The sequence below is a fragment of the Anolis sagrei genome, chromosome 1 (assembly GCF_037176765.1).
Source record: "Anolis sagrei isolate rAnoSag1 chromosome 1, rAnoSag1.mat, whole genome shotgun sequence".
Lineage (NCBI taxonomy): Eukaryota > Metazoa > Chordata > Lepidosauria > Squamata > Dactyloidae > Anolis > Anolis sagrei.
This window is the reverse complement of record NC_090021.1, coordinates 236,741,214-236,761,796: the sequence shown is the minus strand read 5'-3', so window position 1 is coordinate 236,761,796 and position 20,583 is coordinate 236,741,214. Positions and strand designations below refer to the sequence as shown.

Below are 20,583 nucleotides of genomic sequence, written 5' to 3'. Positions count from 1 at the left end.
CCCGATCCGGTTTACGATCGACCAGGAGGACCTCTGTCTTGTTGGGATTGATCCTCAACTTGTTCCTCCTCATCCAGATAGCCACAGTGGCCAGGCACTCGTCCAGCACCCGAGGGACTTCCTTGGAGTTAGGTGGAAAAGAGTAGTAGAGTTGCACGTCATCTGCATATAGATGGCACCCAACTCCAAAACCATAGTATAGACGTTACATAATCCAAGAATCACTGGTATTTTAACATATGACAGGTGAAGGAAAATAAAAGTTCTAAGTTGTTCCTTCAACCTCCCTTGCAAAAGTAGAGGAGATGTACACCTATACTTTGTTTATAATAGTTTAGTATTGGGTGAATTCCTCCTGGTCCAAAATTGAATCAGTTTTTAGTTTATGCACTTACTTAGTAGTAAATGGACAGAAAAAGGTTTCTAAAAGGTTGTTTGTTTTTTTTGCTGCTTCATAGTTTGCTGTACATGTGTTGATGGCACTGCAATTGTATACCTTACTATATTACCCTATCTGGGAAATAGTTTAAAGAACTACAAGAGAACCTTGGGAATTTCACTGCCTTTCCTCCCAAAACAAATATACCAGGAACAAGAGAAACATTAGAAATGGACAGAGATGTGAAATGTTTGTAAGGAGGGTGGGGTGGGGGGTGGGGGATCAAGCTAATTGGTCCAAGTAAATAAGATATACACAGAACAAAAGCATGTTTGGCAGGGTTCACATATTTTATATGGCCTTGCCAAACCAAATATTTATGATTACCAGAGCTCTGCTCCTCCTCCAGGGCAAAGGTTTTTTCCTATGCCTCTGAAATAAAGAAAATAAAGTGAAATGAACTAAAGCCGGAGTTAACAGACACAAGAAAGCAGGATGGGTCGCTTATAATTCCATGAAAGCCACTGAGGACTCAACCAGAAGTATACCTCTACGGGCTCAATTGTTGGACTCAACCATGCTCCCTTCTCTATGCTATGCATAAGAATATGGCTAAACTAAGCTTACTGGAATGGAACAATGGATGACGAACCTGGAACATGTTTTTGATGATGAGACGACAGTGAATGGGTATTGTAGTAACTGTTTATTAATTGTGTAATGTGTTAGGTTGTTAACTGTTTCTATACTGTAGCACTGAATTTTTGCTGTTCGTATTTGTTGTGAACCGCTGTGAGTTGCCTTCGGGCTGAGAACAGCGGTATATAAGTAAGGTAAATAAATAAATAAACTACAACTCCCACCATCATGTGAAACTTTTCCATCCCCATTAGTATTCAAAGTTGGCCATGTTGGGTCTGTGTACAACGTTTGGCCCAGGTCCATCGTTGTTTGGGCTCACAGCGCTTTCTGGATACAGGTGAACTACAACTCTAAAAAATCAAGGTCAATTCCCTCCGAGCCCCACCAGCAATCAAAATTGTGTATCCTAGGTATTCGTGCCACGTTTGGTCCAGATCTATAGTTGTTTTGATTCACAGTGCTCTCTGGATACAGGTGAACTACAACTCACAAAATTCAAGGTCAATTCCCCCTAACTCTGCCAGTATTCAAAGTATGGTCCAGATTCAAACTTTGGTGAACTACAACTCCCAGAATTCAGGGTCAATTCCCCCCAAACCCCACCAGTATTCAAATTTGGGTATGTCGGGTGTGCGCACCTAGTGTGGTCCAGGTCCATCATCATTTGGGTTCACAGTGCTCTCTGGATGTAGGTGAACTATAACTCCAAAATTCAAGGTCAATGCCTCCCAAACCCTCCCAGTATTTTCTGTTTGTTATTGGGGGGGGGGGTATGTATGCCAAGTTTAGTCCAGATCCGCCATTGGTGGGGTCACAGGGCTCTGTGAAAGTGGGAACGAATAGGAAATCAGTCACAAACATACTTGCACCATCACCCACATAAATACATTCACTTTTATTATATTGTTATATTATATAGATATAGTTTATACACATATTCTGAAGATAATTTTATATATAATGTTTTTAATAATTTTGTGCACGAAACAAATATTTTGGAGTACTTTGGATTTTTTAATTCCAGTTAAGGAATGTTCAACTTGTATTAACATTTTTAAGCTCTTGCTTCAAACGGATGCAGCTCTGTTACTTCTACAATGAATCAGCTATTTATCAAACTAATGCCATTATAGAAATTTTGTCACACTATATAGAGCATTTCTATGATGGCACAATGAAATATATATATGAAATTCCTTTCTGTGGAATTCTCTTATACACATTAATATCTGCGCCACTGTCTTTTGAAAAGGGAGTTGATGGAAGAAAGCCCAACATTCAGCACACATCTTCTTGTAAACTGTTACTCTGTTTAGGTACTTCACAGGAATTTAGCCAAAGGTACTCACATAATAAAATACCTCTGTTCAACTTGTGCAAACTCAGTTGAGATAAACAACACAGTAAGTCCCTCTCTAGGTAGGCTATCAGTCCCTGTATGATACAAGTCCAACCCTGTCCCTAAAGTGAAAAGCTAATCAGAGAGCCCAGACTAGGTAAAAGGCAACTCTTGCATCTTCTTGGATGAAAGGGTCCAATTTTGGCCTTCTTCCTTCCCCAATACTTAACTTCTTTAAAACCAAAAAGTAAACTGTTTTTGCAGCATCTTCCAACTGGAATCATGAGGGTTGAACTACAACTTCCACCCATCATTGTGGAGGATAACCCTTGAAGGCCAATTCATTTTGAGGTAAGCTTCTCTATTTCTAATTCCATTAGTTGATTCTCCAAGCAACTTTTTAAAGAAGAAATTGGAAGCTAGAGTATCTTGCTCACAATTAGGCAGCCCCCGAGTTCCAAACATCCAACTTACAAACGACTCATAGTTACAAATGGGGGTGAGACCGCAGGATGTAAGAGAAATCTACTCCAGGAAGGAAAATTCACTCCTGGAAGAATTATCATGGGGGAAAGGTGTCTCCACTGAAGCTTTCTCACCAATCCTTGTTTCCACAACAAGCCAATTTTTTCAAAATCAATTATCACAGAGACAGGAAGTGGTGTGCACAGATAGCAAAATGAACACCATAGGGATGTTAACCCTCCCCAATGCTATCCAAAAGCATGCACATCTACCTACCTGTCTGTCTGTCTTGGAGTGTTGTGTGGTTTCCGGACTGTATGGCTCTATTCTAGCAGCATTTTCTCCTGATGTTTCATCTGCATCCGTGACTGGTATCTTCACTGAATGCAGGTGAAATACCAAGGGAAACGCTGCTAGAATAGAGCCATACAGTCCGGAAACCACACAACACTCCAGTGATTCTGGCCATGACAGCCTTCAACAATACATAGAACTTATCTTGTTGGCAACTTGAGGACTGCCTGTATTGTGTACAGACTACCATTTTCAACATGGATTCTCTCTGTGTGCACTGCCTCAGCAATCATTCCACAGGGATTCTCATAGTAGCATGTGCAGAACAGAATGCAGTGCCCCAGAAAAAATACTGGAGCTATTATTTCAATTGAGCAAGTAAGATGTTGTCAAGAGGTAAATGTTGAACCATTATGCCCATACACCTTAAAAGAGATCAGGATATAGCCTTCACACTGATCTCAGTGTTTTGTTGTCTTTGTAGAACATTTTTGTATAGGCATGCACCAAAATATCTTTTAAGTAAGATTCAACCCACTAAATAAAAAATTGAAAGGAGTAACTTCTCTGCCCACTCTCAATGGATAGAATTCAAAGTTGCTTCACCTTTCCTAAGAACTTTTGAAATATTTTAAAATATGGTGAGCTCCCTGTCACAATACTTAGCGTGAAGATTTAATTTCAGTTCCACCTTTATCCCATTCTAATATCTAGCTTCCTAAAAAAAGTAGCAAGGGCTGCATGCATACATTTTCTGTTAAAAATGTAATATAATTGACTGGTTGCTGATAACTCGATAAATAAATAAATAAGGGCTGCAACAGTACATTGAACAGCAACATTCCCTTCATGCACAGTGGAAATACTGCCCATGGTATTTTGAGGGTTTTAATTTGTCCCAGTGCTAAGCGGGAATTTCCCATAACAACCAAGGAACACAAGCCAACCAAAGTTTAGGACTTTTATCTCCCACTGATTTCTGTGAAACATGTTGGCACATACAGGAAAAGAGATTTAAAGATGGGCTCAAAGCCAACCTTAACAACTCTGGCATAGACACTGAGAACTGGGAAGCCCTGGCTCTTGAGCGCTCCAGCTGGAGGTCAGCTGTGACCAGCAGTGCTGCAGAATTTGAAGAGGCATGAATTGAGGGTGAAAGAGAGAAACGTGCCATTTGGAAAGGTAAAAAAATCTTAGAATTCGCTACAGAAATTTGACGGATGATAAAAAAAGGGGAGGCTTAAGCCTTCCTGACCTACAGCTGTATTATGAAGCCTCTGCCTTAACGTGGTTAAAAGACTGGTCGTTACTGGAGAAGAAGAAAATACTAGCTCTAGAAAGCTTTGACCTGGTACAGGGATGGCACAGTTACCTATGGAGAAAGAGAGCAAAAGGGGGGGACACTTCAAAAATCATTATACAAGAGCAGCCCTTATTCAAGTTTGGAATAAATACAAAGAGAGAATATACACAAAGACACCAAGGTGGTTCTCGCCTAACGAGGGCGAACACATGAGGGAGCTGCCCAGAGAAAAATGGCTTTCATACAGACAACTGCTGAAAATTAATATACAAGGAGTTAATCTTAAAACAATAGAAGAACTAAACTTAAAATTGATCAATCACTCTTGTGCTTTCAATACTGGCAAATTAAAGAGAATTATAAAATTGACAATAAAATAGGTTTTGGAATAAAAGATACTGTGCAGAAGTCATTGTTATTATGTTTGTGTTTAACTGTTAGAGTATGTATTTGTGTTTGTAACAGTAGCTAAAACTGGAGTCATCTGGTTTGAATCCACAGTGAGCGTTGCCAAGGAGACGAGGCTGGCTAGCTCATGAGAGAGAGGAGTGGGCGGAGCCAAGCAGGAAAAGTTATGTGCGTTTTTAAAAAAAGGCCTGAGAGTGAGGCTTGGAAAGGCCTGAGAGAGAGACTTGTGGGTGAGCGGCTGGTGTTTTATCAGTCTAGAAGGGCTGAAGAAAAAAACCTGGCCAGATTCTTCAGTCAAAGAAGACTAAAGGAAGCCTAGTTAAGATCCCTAGTTAAGGAAGGACTAGAGATCAGAGATTTGATCAAAGGAAGATCAAATTGAAAGGCTATTTATAGTAGTGAAATGTTGTTCACTAGAGAGCTTCACCTCAGTGAAAGTTAGCCACAAGCTGTGTTATCTGGAAGAGTGGACTGTATTATAAACCACGTGATATTCAAAGTTCCACAAGTTATTTAACAGCCTGCAACTATAAGCTTTGTACACAATAAACTTATTATCTTTTGTTGAAAACCGTCTCACCTCAACTAATCTGCGTCTATAGAGCCAGATCTCATCGGTGGTACCTCAAATACCTCACGTTGGTGGCAGTTACCTTAATTTACTAATAATAATTGGCCTCCTCCATAATATACTCTTCTACATAATTGAGGCCTGAGGTGAATTCCCTCCATAACATCCACATCTGTATAATTGGTGGCAGCAGTGAGATTAAAAAGTTCCTGAGGTAAAATACCTCCATTATTAGGGCCTACCGTTGCCAACCTCAGCAACACACAAGCACCTCCCGGTGATAGCGGTGGGATCTTCAAAGATAAAATCCCTATACCTTGTCCATCGTTGAGTTCACATCTTCCCAGATACATTCTGGGATAAGATTTTAATAGCAAATACAAAATTAATAAGAAAAATATATCATCAATTACTAATATGGTCTACGGAAACAGAACAGGTGAAAGAAAATATGATTAAATGGTCAGCATATATAAACCGCTCTATAACAATGTTAGAATGGGAAGAGATATGGGGAAAGAAATTGAAATACTCATATTCAACACATCTTAAAGAGAACTGGTACAAATCATTTTATAGATGGTACCTGACACCTGAAAAAATATCAAAATTTAGTAAGGGTAAAATAAAATAAAAATGCTGGAAGTGTGGAAAACACACAGGTAATTACATCCACATGTGGTGGAAATGGAAAAAGGTTAAGAAATTCTAGCATCAAATCCACACAAAAAATAGAATTAATCCTACAACTGAAATTTGACGTAAAACCTGAGTATTTTTTCCTAGGGATAACAAACTTCTCTATGGACAAAAATACCGGGGGGGGGGGGGGCAATTTATTTCACCACGGCAGAGAGAATCACTCTAGCCAGGACTTGGAAATCCGACAATATACCATCAATAGATCAATGGATCCTGAAAGTAATGGATACAATGAATATGGATATCCTTACTCAAAAAATATCAGACAGAAAAGTAAACGTTCACAGACCGGACTGGGGGAAAGTCCTGAACTTTATAAAAGAAGAAAACAAAGGAATATATATTATTAAAACATAAACGAAACTCAAATGAAATATCAACACGAATCCGACAGCAAAATTGGGTATATTCAAAAATAGTAAGAGGATGCAACAACCTGGGGAGGCCTGGGAGTGATTCCCTACCCCCACCCCACCCTGTTTTTTTTCTCTTTTTTTCTCTCAGTCTCTTCTTTTTCTTTCTTTCTTCTTTCTTCTTTCCCCACACCTGATTAGGTATAAATTTTCCTACTTATCTAAAATGCATTGTTCCCACTCTTTTTATGTAACAAAATAAACTATTTATTTCTATCTCACTGAATTATTTGGAAGCTCCTAGCTTCAAGGAGCATTCTTTTATCTGCAATAAAAATATTGGGGGAGGGGGGGGGGGAGAGAGAAACATGCCAAGAGGAAGGCGCGTCAAGCCAACCCCGACCGAGACCGCCTTCCACCTGGCAACCAATGCCCTCACTGCGGGAGAAGATGCAGGTCAAGAATAGGACTCCACAGTCACCTACAGACCCACAAGAATACTGATCCTGGAAGACTATTCTACTCAGCAAACGAGGGATCACCTAAGTAAGTAAGGCACATACAGTATTTAAATATGTACAATTAAAACCAACAAGATCTAAATTGCTGTCCTTTGCATTCAAATACTTTTCAGTCTTCATACTGAGTGAGCTAATCCATTCTTCCAGCCAATACTGTCTACTTTGGGTTGTTGTAGGTTTTTCCGGGCTATGTGGCCATGTTCTGGAGGCAACTGTCTACTTTGTCTGCAAGTGACTCTCCAAGGTGTCAGAAATTAATCCTCTCCTAATTTTGCCATCCATGACCCTTTAACTAGATATATGAGGAACTGAATCTCGGGTCTTCTGCATACAAAATGTGGATTCTGTCACTGAGCAATACTTTTCTCACATAATATAATCAAGAAAAGTAATTCAGTACCTACATGTTATCTATAAGAGCCAGCATGGTACAGTAGTTTGAATGTTGGATTAGTAAGCTGGAAGACCAGGATTCAAAGTGTGGCTCTACCATGTAAAACCACTGCATGAACTTGGGCATGTTATGCTCTCATAGCTTCAGAGGAAATCAATGGCAAACCTCTGAATAAATATTGCTAAGAAAACTTTATGATGGGGTATCATCTGTATGTCAGAGCCGGCTTGAAGACATATAATAACAACGGTTATTTCTATGGCTACCATTCCAATCATTCTTACTAAAGTCTTGAGTGGTTTCCAGGTTGTATAGCCATGTTCTAGCAGCATGGCCATACAGCTTGGAAACCAGACAACACTCCAGTGATTCCATGAAAGTTTTGTTCTTGATCAATCATTGGATGAGGGTCACAGTGGTCTCAGAAAGTGGGTTTAGGTACTGCAAGTCCCATCATCCATAGTCTGTTCTCCCCCAAACCTCACCAGAATGATGAGTTGGCCAAGGGGGCCCTCTGTGCCAAGTTTGGTCTTTCTTGGTATTTGGATAAGTGTGGCTGTGGTTTCAGGAAGTGAGTGAAAGTACTGGAAGTCCCATCATCCATCGTCCATCCTCTTACAAACAGCGTCGGAATGTAGAGTGGGTTGTGAGGGCTCTGTGTGCCAAGTTTGGTCTTGATCGGACATTAGATGAGGGTTGCAGCCATCTTGGGAAGGGAGTGGAGGTACTTGAAGTCCCATCATCCATGGTCTGTCCTCCTCGAAAGTGCACCAGGATGTAGAGTGGGTCATGGGGACTGTGTGCCAGGTTTGGTCTTGATCAGTCATTGGCGAGGGTCTCAGTGGTCTCAGGGAGTGAGGTGACTGCAAGTGCCATAATCCATTGCCAAAATCTTTCAAACCGCACAAGGATGTAGAGTGGGTCATGCGGGCTCTCTGTGTAAATTGTGGTCTTGATCCATCATTGTTGGCAGTTGTAATGGTCTTAGGAAGGGAGTGCAGGTATTGCAAGTCCCATCGTCCATGGTGCATCCTCCCACCAGGACGTAGAGTGCATCGTGGAGACTCAGTGTGCCACGTTTGGTCTTTATTGGTAATTGGGTGAGGGTTGCAGTGGTCTCAAGAATTGAGCAAAGGTACTGCAAGTCCCATAATCCATGGTCCATCCCTGGCCAAACCACACCAGGACGTAAAGTGGGTCATGAGAGGTCTATGTACCAAGTTTGGTCCTGATCTGTCATTGGATGAGGTTAACAGCAGTCTCAGAATGTGAGTGATGGTACTGCAAGTCCCATCATCGACGGTTCATCCTTCTCCAAACTGCAGTAGGATGTCGAGTGGGTCTTTCAGGTTCTGTGTGCCAAGTTTGGTCTGTATTGGTAATTTTCTGACCCAGCCCCTGGCCTTTTCCTTTCCTCTCTTTGTCATCTTGGAATCTTGGAATTGAGGCTGGCCAATCAGAGACCATATGCAAATTTTCTTCTCTTATGTCCCTGTTTCTGTCATGAACCCTTTTCTCCACCTGGGGCTCCTGTTGAAGCCGGCCAATCAGAGACCATATGCAAATAGCACCACAGCGGCAGCCAATCAGAAAGCCAGCACATACACCGCCACACTTTCGCCACATACAAACTTTGACTTTTATTATATACATAGATAGATTGTGATTTATATAAGCTATTCCTGCTAAAAGTATATGTCTACTGACTTAATATTATTCAATAAAAATAAACTAATGCTATAAACATCTTAATATAGCAATGCATTTTTTTCACATTTGAACTTTAATTCATATATAGGGAATCACGGCATTTAATTGCAAGGAAACAGGCTTGCTCCAAATACAAAACAGTTTCATTTTTGCAGAGAGAAGTTTGTTACTTTGAATTAGGTTTTAATCAGATTGTCATTTAATTGCATTTCAACCTTTACAACGGTAAAGTTTGGATCCAGCAGATGGGGTTCATCATGCTTTGGTATGGGAAAAGAAGATACTTGCTCACTGTATATGATATCTGCTGCCTAAACAGAGATAGCAATAAGTTGTATACCTCCTGCATCTCAAAACATTAAAAACATTAATCTACAGTCCAACTGGGCACAAATCTGCACCTCCTGAGATAGCACACTGGGTTTTATAGATCATACTCCAACCATATTGTCTAGTTACAGAGAAATATCAATTAATTTTACTATGACATCACTTAGCTACTAAGTAGTAGCAAAAAAAAAAACAACAAAAAACAACAGCAATGCAAATAATGGGAAACTCAATAATTTGTACTTGCATATTTAACAAAGCCACCAACAGAATTTCATAAGGACATCCTGTGGTTCAGTTATCCCTTAGCTGCCACATTTCACTTTTCTTTGTACTTACAATGAAATCAAGCAAACACCGATGGTTCCTCCTTCTACTTAACATGAAATTCAATAATCCCTTTATCACATGAGATAATTCTAGCATCAGCTCTCTAGGGAACAGCTTTTTGAAAATGTCATAGCATTTCATAGTTTTCAATGCATCATGATCTATATTTATTTAATCTCACTATAGTCTTTGACCAATTCAGTTTCTGCATACTCAATAGCACTTAGCTGCACCTTGAAAAGAATTACAGAAAAGTATGAGCAGAAGTTCTGCAAGGGCATGTGCATATTGAGGGCAAGATTGCATAATGGCATTGACAAGTAGGGCAACTCTCTCATCTTCCATGTTCACTCTCTCATCTCAAAATCCCTGGAGCCCTTCTCCAAAGGAACTCAGGGGAGCTTACAATGACTATCTTCTTTTTTTCTCACAAGAACCTGATGAGGCTGGCCAGCCTAACAGTCCAAGGCCATGTAGAAAAGGGTGAGCAAGGATCTGAATTTGGTCTTCTAATAGGAAAGTTCTATAGAGTTTGTAACAAAACATTATGAACAAACATTTTCAATAAATATTGACCTCCTAATTTATATTCAAATTCTTTAAGTGCAGAAATACAGTGCAACCTCCGTACCCGTGGGAGCAATACATTACTAAACTTCATTGGGCTAAGCTAAATTGAACATGACAGTGAACCCTATTGACATGAATGACTTCTTTTTACAGTATTCATTTTTATTGACACAGCCAAACATTTAACGGGCAATACAGAATTTGTCTCACTATACATTATTCCAAGTATTACTTTGAAATATTAACTTTTTATGCACTATGAACTTCACCAGTGATGGAACTGGACCAAATTTGGCACACGTAACAATCATGACCAACTTTAAATACTGGAAGGATTTGGAGGGCAAAGAGAGAGGGTAATGAGAGTTAAAGACCACTGACATCCAGAGAGCACTGTGAACTTCACCAGAGAAGACTTCCCAGACATTTTTGCCCTTGCCTGGGAACGGCTTTAAGGATGAGCTTAGAGCAAACACATTGGCTGCCATGTGCATCAAGCCCAGAGGAAATGAAACAGGCTCACAGGGGAAGGAGTGGGGTAGGAATTTCCAGTTACTTTGCTCAAAGGGCAGAAAGTGTCTTGACAGTCCTTGAGGAGGAAGTGGGCACTGGATGTATGACTAGCCCCTTCTCCCCATCACTCATTCACTTGTATATGGAAATACAGGTATTCCAAAGTCCAAAAAGAAATATGAAAAACTTCTGGTTCCAAGCATTTTGGATAAGGGAGACTTATTCCATAATAAGAAAATGAATTTAAAATGTCTAATGTAAACATTCTAGGTTTAATTATGCTGACTGGTAGATTTAATATATATATATAACAATATTTTAGAGAAATTACCACTGTCAATAAAAAATTACTCCTCAAGCAGAAAATTATGCTCTAACACTAGTAAAGAGGAAGTTAACTTAAAAACTGCACAATGGATTCCATTTTATATTAGATAACTTGTAAATAATAATATAATCATTCAGTGATTTGTAGCCTTTTCTCGATATTAACTGAAATTTTTGTCAATCAATCACAGTCAAATCCCTGTAATCCCTTCATAATTATGTGACCAAGTTGATTAATGGCTCAGACACAAACTTGGATGGGATCCTTACAATAAGCCTAAGTTGTAATTCTAAGTTATCTACATGAGACATTTATCAGTTTGATACCATTAAACTATCATGGGTCCACTCTGCAGAATACTAGGTACCAGAAAATTAAAATTCCCTAATGCCTTTCCTTGAGATACGGTTTCCAAAATACCTTGAAAAGAAGAACTGAGGATTAAATCAGGTTATCATAGAAGCTGTTATCACAGACAATACACAGCTCTCATATGTGGCATCTAAAATTATATCTAACTGCTATAAGAGTATAACATAGATATATCCTATATGTAGTACAAATTGCACAATATTTTGTGTGTATATGTGCCTTCAAGTTACCTGTCAACTTATGGCGACCTTATGCCTCAGACAAGGAATATAGAGTTGGTTTTGCCACTTCCTTTTTCTGAAATAGAGCCTAAAGCAGCTGGCATTTGTTGGCAGTCCCTCATTCAAGTACTAACCTTCCTAGTACTGATGTAAAAGCACATGCTTAGGAAGTACTTACATGGATTACAGTACATTTTTCAAGACTCTGTCCTAGTGAGTGAAACCTTCCATATCAAGAAGGTGGTGAATCTACTTTGGATTTTATTCCCAACTTTAAAGTAGTCATTCAAGAGGCTAAACCCCAGCCAGCAGTTAATATCAGAACTTTGGATCGTTCCTTTTATGTTTAAATTAAAATTTACAGAAGATTTCCTACTCCACAAACATGAAAGCCATCAGTAAAACAGATTCCAGGACTGAACCCGTAAGAAACTAAGCCCCAGCCATGATCTCTTTTATGTGTAATACCATGGCAGGGAAGTGGGTTTAAATAAATTGTTTTCATTTTTAAAGAAGTTCACCAAGAAGTATAGGAGGAATTACTATTGGGCATGGTTAAAGAAACCCACAGTATCTTGCAAAAAAAATTATGCTCTCCAACAGGTTATAGGGACTTATGAGGCCAAGTAACATACATATTGTCAAGAAGACAGTTATTCATGAAGAATAACACACAAGTTAGAAAATGCTGCAGAGGCTATGGGAAGGGCAAGATTCTGCCCCTATCCTCTTCCTCCACTAAGCCCCCATCTTCACTACCATATCATGCAGTTAAATGCAGATTATCTGGATCAACACGATTATACGGCAATGTAGACTCACATAATCCAGTTTAAAGTAAATAATATGCATTTCAAAACTGGATTATATGGTCAGTGCAGATGGGGCCTGAGTTACTTTTGTGCTTGGAGCTCAGTAACAGAAATAAGTAAGACAAGGACAAAGGAGCAAAGTGGACAAGGAGAGAGAAATTAAAACCTTTTAAAACAGGCATGGCAAACGTGGACCCTCCAGGTGTTTTGGACTTCAACTTCCATAATTCCTAACAGCCAGTTGGCTGTCAGGAATTGTGGGAGTTGAAGTTCAGTACACCTAGAAGACCCAAGTTTGTCCATGCCTGTTTTAAAAGCATAAAGTGTGACGATAGAGGCTTAATCAGGACTACTTCTGCCAACAACAAGAACAATTAAAAAGTATGAAAAACTTTTTCTAATGACATCACAGTATAATGTAGCAGATGTTCTAAATTAACCCTAATCAGCATTTGGAAAATGTACTTCACCACTTGAATGATCCAAAAGAAGGCCTGTAGAAGAGAACTGCTAAACTTAACATGGATTTTTTTCTGCCAACATGTTTGAACGCATTTCACTCTGTAATATGGGATGATTTCAAAACAGAATAAAAGAATTGTTTGCCCAGGTGATTCTCGTGGACCTTATATGCCATTTTGCAACTAGGGCCAGAGACAACATTGTCAAGGCTTGAAACAAATACCAAATGCTCTCCATTTTTATATGCACAGAGGTAGCATAATTGACAGTACAATCTTGAGACGTGCTTAAAGAAGGCAAAAATAATCTGTCCCATGAAGATCATTCTCATCATAAGGATATTATTACTATATTTATTTAAACCCCGCTTTATCTCCCCAAAGGGGATATCTTTGAAACAGATGAATAAAGCAAAATGTACATTCCTAAAGTTTGTGAGGCTTGGCACAATTTCACACTCCACACTCATAGTCCTCTCAACTACGTGTTACAATATTGAATTTCATGATCTGCTCTGCTTAATAATACTTTGATTAACTGAGTTAATCAATTGTTTCAAATTCTCAACTGTGGAACACAGTTTAATCGACTGCAATCACCACTGCATCAAATGTCACCTATTAACACCCTTAGCAAGGAGATCTACTATATATTTCCACTCTCAGCATGATTATCTCAAGGAATACTACTTCATATAACATTTTAGTCCAAGCCATCCAATATATGCACATTTTCACAGGCTTACATTACCTGTTTACAGATCCATACATTTCATCCCACGCTGTTTCATTTAGAAAGCACATCTAAGAGGAATATGAAATGCCCAGTCAAGTACACAGCAAGGGTGTAGGCATACACATGGCACATAATTGTAAGCTGGCTACAGGCTTATCCCTTTATGCCCTTTTACCAATTTTGTCTACATCTTCCTAAGCTATAAATCCCTTGAGGCAGTTTGTTGCAAAATCTGTCATTCCCAGCTCACTATCTGACCACTAGGCAACCATCCAAACAGAAATGCAGTATCCAGTGAAAAACCAGACATGCTTAAGTCCCAGTAAAACCAAGTGGAATAAGCCTGCAATCCTATGCATGCTTGGAAATGTACCACTGAACTAAGCAGGGTTTATGAAAATGCACAAACTCATTTTACATATGACAAGGCCTTATTGATTTCAATATATGTAAACACAACTAACTTTCCATAGATTTTGTCCTGTGCAATAATATTATACAGCAAACTCTTGGTCAACTGGATGGGTAGATGCCGGATATGAATGTAATTTCTGGTTGCTTGAGAGTTACTATTAAAAACAGCCCTAATATAATTCCTCATACTATTTTATACCATAAATTGTGTATTAACTTGATATTAATATTGAAATATAGTAAATCAAATACAGACAAAGAAACACAAAACTTAATAGAACATTTCTGATAAAAAGTATTATTTATTTGTGTTTATGGAAGCCACCCTGAGTCCAATTGTTTATGGAAGCCACCCTGAGTCCAATTGTCTCCCTTTGGGGAGAGAGGGCGGGTTAAAAATAAAGTTATTATTATTACTACTACTACTATTTGCTGCTTGCTTGAGAATTTTGGTTGCTTGAGTTCTGGTTAGCTGAGGCCCTATCTACAAACTGCTTTATATGGTCAGTGACAGGCATGTTGCCAGGGGGGACTTGGGGGGCTTCAGCCCCCCCTGAAATTATCATGGTGGTTCGTGAAAAGGCCTTACTGGTGCATATTTAAACTGTTATGTTTATTCATATCATGATCTGATCACCCTACTCAATATATCCCATATGCATGGGGGTATTGGGGTAACGATACAAAAGGTTTGCTAGGGTAGACCCTCTTTCACTCGGACTCAGCCCCCCCCCCGAAACAAACTCAGCCCCCCCCCCCCCCCGATTCGAAATCCTGGCTATGGCCCTGGTCAGTGAAGACTTATAATGCAGTTCAATACAGTTCTTTCTTCCACCCTGGACAGATATATAAACCTCACTTGCCTAGTTTCCAACAGACCTCACAATCTCTGAGGATGCCTGCCATAGATGTGGGCAAAACATCAGGAGAGAATGTTTCTGGAACATGGCCATACAGCCTGGAAGACTCAAAGAAACCCAGTGATTCTGGCCATGAAAGCCTTCAACAACACAGTTCAATACAGCTGAACTGCATACTATGAATCTACATCAGTGCTTCCCAACCTGTAGTCTGTGGACCACCAGTGGCCCACAAGAATTAAAATATGGTCTGCGGCCTCACCATTACTACACAGTTGCAACGAGAGCAACTGGTCTCACGAAACCCTCTTATAGTGCCGAGGCTTATTAAATATGGTTTTCTGTGGGCGAGCAGATGGCGACTACTGGATGGCATATGTTCTTTATGGGAAACCAGAGTCCATGTAGTCTATCCAATGTAATTTTCTGAATCCCTAATACCCAAATCAAATCTAAAGTGGATCAAAAACTGATTCACAACCCTTTTGGTACTAATATTAGGGAGTGGTCCCTGGTCAAAGTGGTCCCTGGTTAAAAAAAAGGCTGGGAACCAGTGGTCCACATTGACCATATAAAGCAGCTTCAATTTGCATTATGTGACTGACAGTGCAGATGTGGCCCAAGAGTCTACTGTATAATATTCCGACCTAATAGAGAGCTTCTTCAGAGACGAATGACAAATTCCTCCCTTGTCTTGCCACGATATAGAAAGATCTCCAAGAATGGTGCAAAGTAAACGCTAACGCATAGAAAGCCGGTTCCCAGAATGTACATTCAAAGAGCAGAGGACATTTCCCCCCTTAATCCCTCCTGAAATTCAAAGACAGAATGAGCTTCAAGACTTCAAGCTCCACCAAAAGGCAAACAAGGCAACGTGTCACCAATTCGTCCAACAAATACAGGGGTAAAAAAGCCACCCTCCAGGCTGAAAGTAGCGGAGAATGTTGCAGAAGGGCTTCTAAGACCCAAGGCCACCCATTCCTCCTGCACACACCCAGTCATGCGCGGAGGAGGCACGGAAAGAAAGGCACCCGGGGCTGCTCCAGAGGCGCTTCTGGGCTTCCCCCGGACACTGGAGCCCGCAAGAAAGCCAGCAACGCCCCAGCGAGGGCTAGGAAGGGGAAGGGGAGCACAGGCCCAGGCCAAGGAGGAGGAAAGAAAGGGCTGGGAAGCGGGGAGAGCGAGCAGCCAGGGCGGGCACATGCAGCAAAAGCCCTCCTCGCGCCGCCAGGCCACGCTGGCCTCCCTTCACCCCTCCGACCTCGCCCAGAGCGGGAGAAGGAGGCACCTGCTTGGAGGGGAGTGGGGAGGGGAGGGGGAGGGAGGCATCCCCTTCTCCATGGCAACGCGGCCTGCTGCCTCTCGGTGAGGAAAGGCCCCCGCCGAGGGAGGGAGGGAGGGAGGGAGGGAGGGAGGAGGGCAGCTCTTCCCCTCCCCTCCCCACGGGGCCCCACGCGCCAAGGCAGGGAGGGGGCCATGAGGAAGGGGCTCCTTTTCTCCCGCCCGCGGACAGAAGGGGCCTCCACCCGCCCTGGGTTGCCTCACTGCCGCCGCCACTCACCCCTTGGCCGCCGTCTCCGGCGACGCCGCCAACGGCTGGCCAGAGGAGCTGCTGCCGTTGCCTCCATCCCGGGGCTGGCTGGCAGCCTGCCCCCGCTCCTCCCGATTCTCCAACGCCGCCTCCGCGCGCGCCGCCGCCGCCTCCGCTCGCCGGGCCGCCCACTGCGTCAGCTTCGTAAGGCCCCGTACGCACCCAGCGGTAACCATGGAGACAGCTGAGGTGGGTTTTCTCTCTCTCTCTCTCTCTCTCTCTCTCTCTTTCCTCAGCGCCCCCTAGTGTTGAAAGAGGCCCAAAGCGCTGTCAAGGCTAGGAGGCCTCCAGGCGCTGCAGGGCTGAAGCCCGCCTCAGGCTTCCCCAGCCACACTGACCTAAAATGCACTTTGAAACTACACTGCGGACCAATAATAATAATACTAATAATAATACTAATAATAATAATATCAGAGAGGGCTTCTGCAAGTGAAACAAACAGAAGAAGAGAAACACGCACTGGCAGATTATGTGGAAGGCAGTCAAGAGCCAACATTGAGGGAAGTCAATAGTAGTAAACTGCTTAAAGTGCAAAAGACAAAGAGGGAATACCGTAAAAACACAATCCAGAGTCGCCTGTTAAGGGCTGAAAAATGCGGTATAGAAATAAAGCAAATAAATAAATAAATAAATAAATAAACTGGCGAAAGAAGGCACTCCATGGACAGTTCCTGGGAAAAAATGATTGCCAAATTGAGAAAGAAAAAACATGGCTGTGGCTCACACATGGAACTCTGAAAAAGGAGACAAAGGAGGGCCTGATTCTAGCAGCCCAAGAACAAGCCATTAGAACCAATGCCATCAAAGCCAGAACTGAAAAGTCAAAAACAGATCCCAAAAGTAGACACTGCAAGGAAGCAGATGAAACACCTAGGGGTGAGAAATGTGGTTTAGAAATACTGTAAAAGGAAACAATAGATCACATCCTGAGCTGCTGCAAGAAGATTGCACAGACAGACTACAAGCAGAGACACAACACTGTTGCTCAGATTCATTGGAACTTGTGCCACAAATGCCATCTGCCTGCAACCCGGGGTGGCTCAACCCATTATGTAAAGTAAGCATTTGCAGTATAGTTGATTTTGCCCAGGGGCACTCTTGACGTGCTCTTGGGAGAAAATAGACCTTGACATATGCAAGTTGTAATTACTGGGATGTATAGTTCACCTACAATCAAAGAGCATTCTGAACTCCACCAATGATGGAATTGAACCAAATATGGCACACAGAACTCCCACGATGAACAGAAAATATATATCAGTGATTGGTTGGGAGGGGTGCCAAAATACTGTTTGCTTACCATTGAAAATTACCTAGGGCCGGTTCTGCCTGCAACAAAGAACTGGTGGGATCACAAGCCGGAAAAAGTTACAGAGAATGAACACACCAAACTCCTCTGGGACTTCCGGATTCAGACAGACAGAGTTTTGGAGCATTATACTCCTGACTTCACAATCGTGTTAAAAAACAAAGTATGGATCATTGATGTTGCAGTCCCAGGTGACAGCAGGATTGAAGAGAAACAACTGGAAAAGATGACATGATATGAGGATTTAAAAATCGAACTGCAAAGACTCTGGCACAAACCAGTCAAGGTGGTCCCAGTGGTGATCGGTACACTGGGCGCAGTGCCTAAAGACCTTGGCCTGCACTTAAACACAATCGGCGCTGACAAAAATTACCAGCTGCCAGCTGCAAAAGGCCACCTTACTGGGTTCTGCACACATTATTCGCCGATACATTACACAGTCCTAGACACTTGGGAAGTGTCCAACGTGTGATCCAATTTAACAGCCAGCAGAGTGTCTGCTGTGGACTTATCTTGTTGTCTTTCTAATAATAATAATAATCATAATAATAATAATAATAGTGCAGTTTTCTGGCATTGTATATTTCTGCCGCTTCTGTGAATGTTCATTTGTATTTTGATTCTGTAGCCCACTTGTTGATGGATGTCCAGAATCAGCAGCATCTACCGCGGTCCTTTTTATCCTGGGTGTCGAGCAAGCCAGTATAGGCTTCGTTTTGGTTTGTTTCTCCATAATACTAATGGGTTAGGTGCTCATATGTCAAGGAAAGCCAAAAACCTGCTTTAATTGAAGTCAATAATCGGAAACTTCTCAAAGCACAGCAGACAAAGAACCAATACAAGAAAACTTCACTTCAAACCAGAGCTGACAGCTGGCACAACAAAGCATTGCATGGGCTGTTCCTTGACAAAATTGAAGGAAAAGTTGACAGGGAAAAGACCTGGTTATGGCTATGAAAGGAACACTGAAGCAGGAGACAGAAGGCCTGATTCTTGCAGGCCAGGAGCAAGCCATCAAACAAATGCAATTAAGGCCAGGATCGAAAAATCAACTGATGACCCAAAATGTAGACTGTGCAAGGAAGCTGATAAAACCATGGACCATATCCTCAGCTGTTGCAAGAAAATCGCACAGACGGACTACAAACAAAGATACAACTCTGTGACCGAGATGATTCACTGGAACTAATGTCACAAGTACCACCTAATGTGTATTAATGTTTATCTTAATTTAATTGTTTATTTTAATTATATCTTGTTTTAAGGCATTAAGTACCTCCCTATATGTAAAGCTCCCCAGAGTTCCCTTCAGGATTGAGAATAGCGGGGTATAAATATAGTAAATAAATAAATAAATAAATAAATATACACATACATGTATATATTTATTTATTTACGACATTCATATGTCACCCTTCTCACCCCAAAGGGGGCTCAGAGCAGCTTACAAGTTATATGTAAACACAATATGTTATATTATTAGCATAGCACAATATTAGTAACATACATTCCAATATTGTACTATACCACTATACTGTAATATAAAAAATGCATATACATACCGTACCATAGAGAACAACTCTAGGAATTCCTATGTCCTCCAACCCAACTCTGTGGTCAACTTTCAGTGCACTGGAATCACACTGGAGGATCTAGAGATTCCTATAGGGAACATTTTAATCAGATACGTAAAAATCAATACAGAGTGTTGACAGCAGTTAGTCACAGCCAGTATGGTGCAGTGCAGAGCTTCCCATACTGTGCATCGTGCCACATGAGTGTGTTGCGTGTAGTCCCTAGGTGCGTTGCGTAAAAATGCCCCCCCCCAGCCCCTCCTCACAAAATGTTTCCCCAACCCACTACTTGGATCAGCTGCTAAGCCAAACCAAGGGAGCAGTCCCAGCCATTCTCATTAGAAAGAAATCACATGGCGCCATCAGATGGAGAAGCATTCAGAACAGTTGAAGAATGCTGCTCCAGACTATTCTGCATCTCATTAAAATAGTCCCTTTATTGGTGTGTGTGTGTGTGTATTCATATTCTTAGTTTAACTTTCGGTTTGCTAGTAAAACTGAGTTATCATATTGTGAAATTATGCCAGTCTAAAAATCGTGTCACCAGCATGGAAAGTTTGGAAAACTCTGGTGTAGTGAAGTGCAGATTCAACATTGAACTGTGACTCTGAAGACCAGGGCTTGATTCCCCACTTGTCCATGGAAACCCAATGGATGGATCACACACGTTCAACCCCAGAAAGCCTTGTGCTATGTTTGTCTTTGTGTCACTATAAGCCAGAAACATAGTGTCAGTTGGTTATAACTACAAATACATTTTTGTAAGCTCAGCTTACATGTAGTGTATCAATATACACAAAGTTAAAACTGTGTAATTTACACTCATTGAATCCATGCACAAAAAGAAAACTTCTTTTTCTTCTTTAGTTCCGAAATAGAAGGCTTTCCGAACACAAAGATAGCTGAAAGCTAGACTTCTCCTTCATTCTTACAATGTCTGGGGAGAGTAACAGTAGTCAATCAAGAGGGAAAAACACTCTGTGCATGCCTAGGAATATTTTTAATCATTTTAAATATTTAGCTCTGACATGACAACTTGTTGGCCTTTTCCTGCCACTAAAGTTTGGAGACTTTAGGGTTT

At 41.1% G+C, this 20,583-nt stretch overlaps 1 protein-coding gene across 4 annotated transcripts in view; it reads right to left on the bottom strand.

The window, feature by feature from the left end:
* Positions 1-16,756, bottom strand: part of DAGLA (diacylglycerol lipase alpha) — a 135,696-nt gene extending 118,940 nt beyond the window's left edge. For 2 of the 4 annotated variants that reach the window (XM_067462536.1, XM_060770747.2), the window contains exons 1-2: positions 16,590-16,756; positions 13,770-13,822 (exon numbers count right to left, since the gene is read on the bottom strand). The gene's annotated coding sequence lies outside the window, so the exon portion shown is untranslated. The remainder of the gene's footprint in view (positions 1-13,769; positions 13,823-16,589) is intronic. The other 2 variants (XM_067462537.1, XM_060770738.2) reach the window with 1 other exon arrangement.
* Between the last annotated feature and the right edge of the window lie 3,827 nt (positions 16,757-20,583).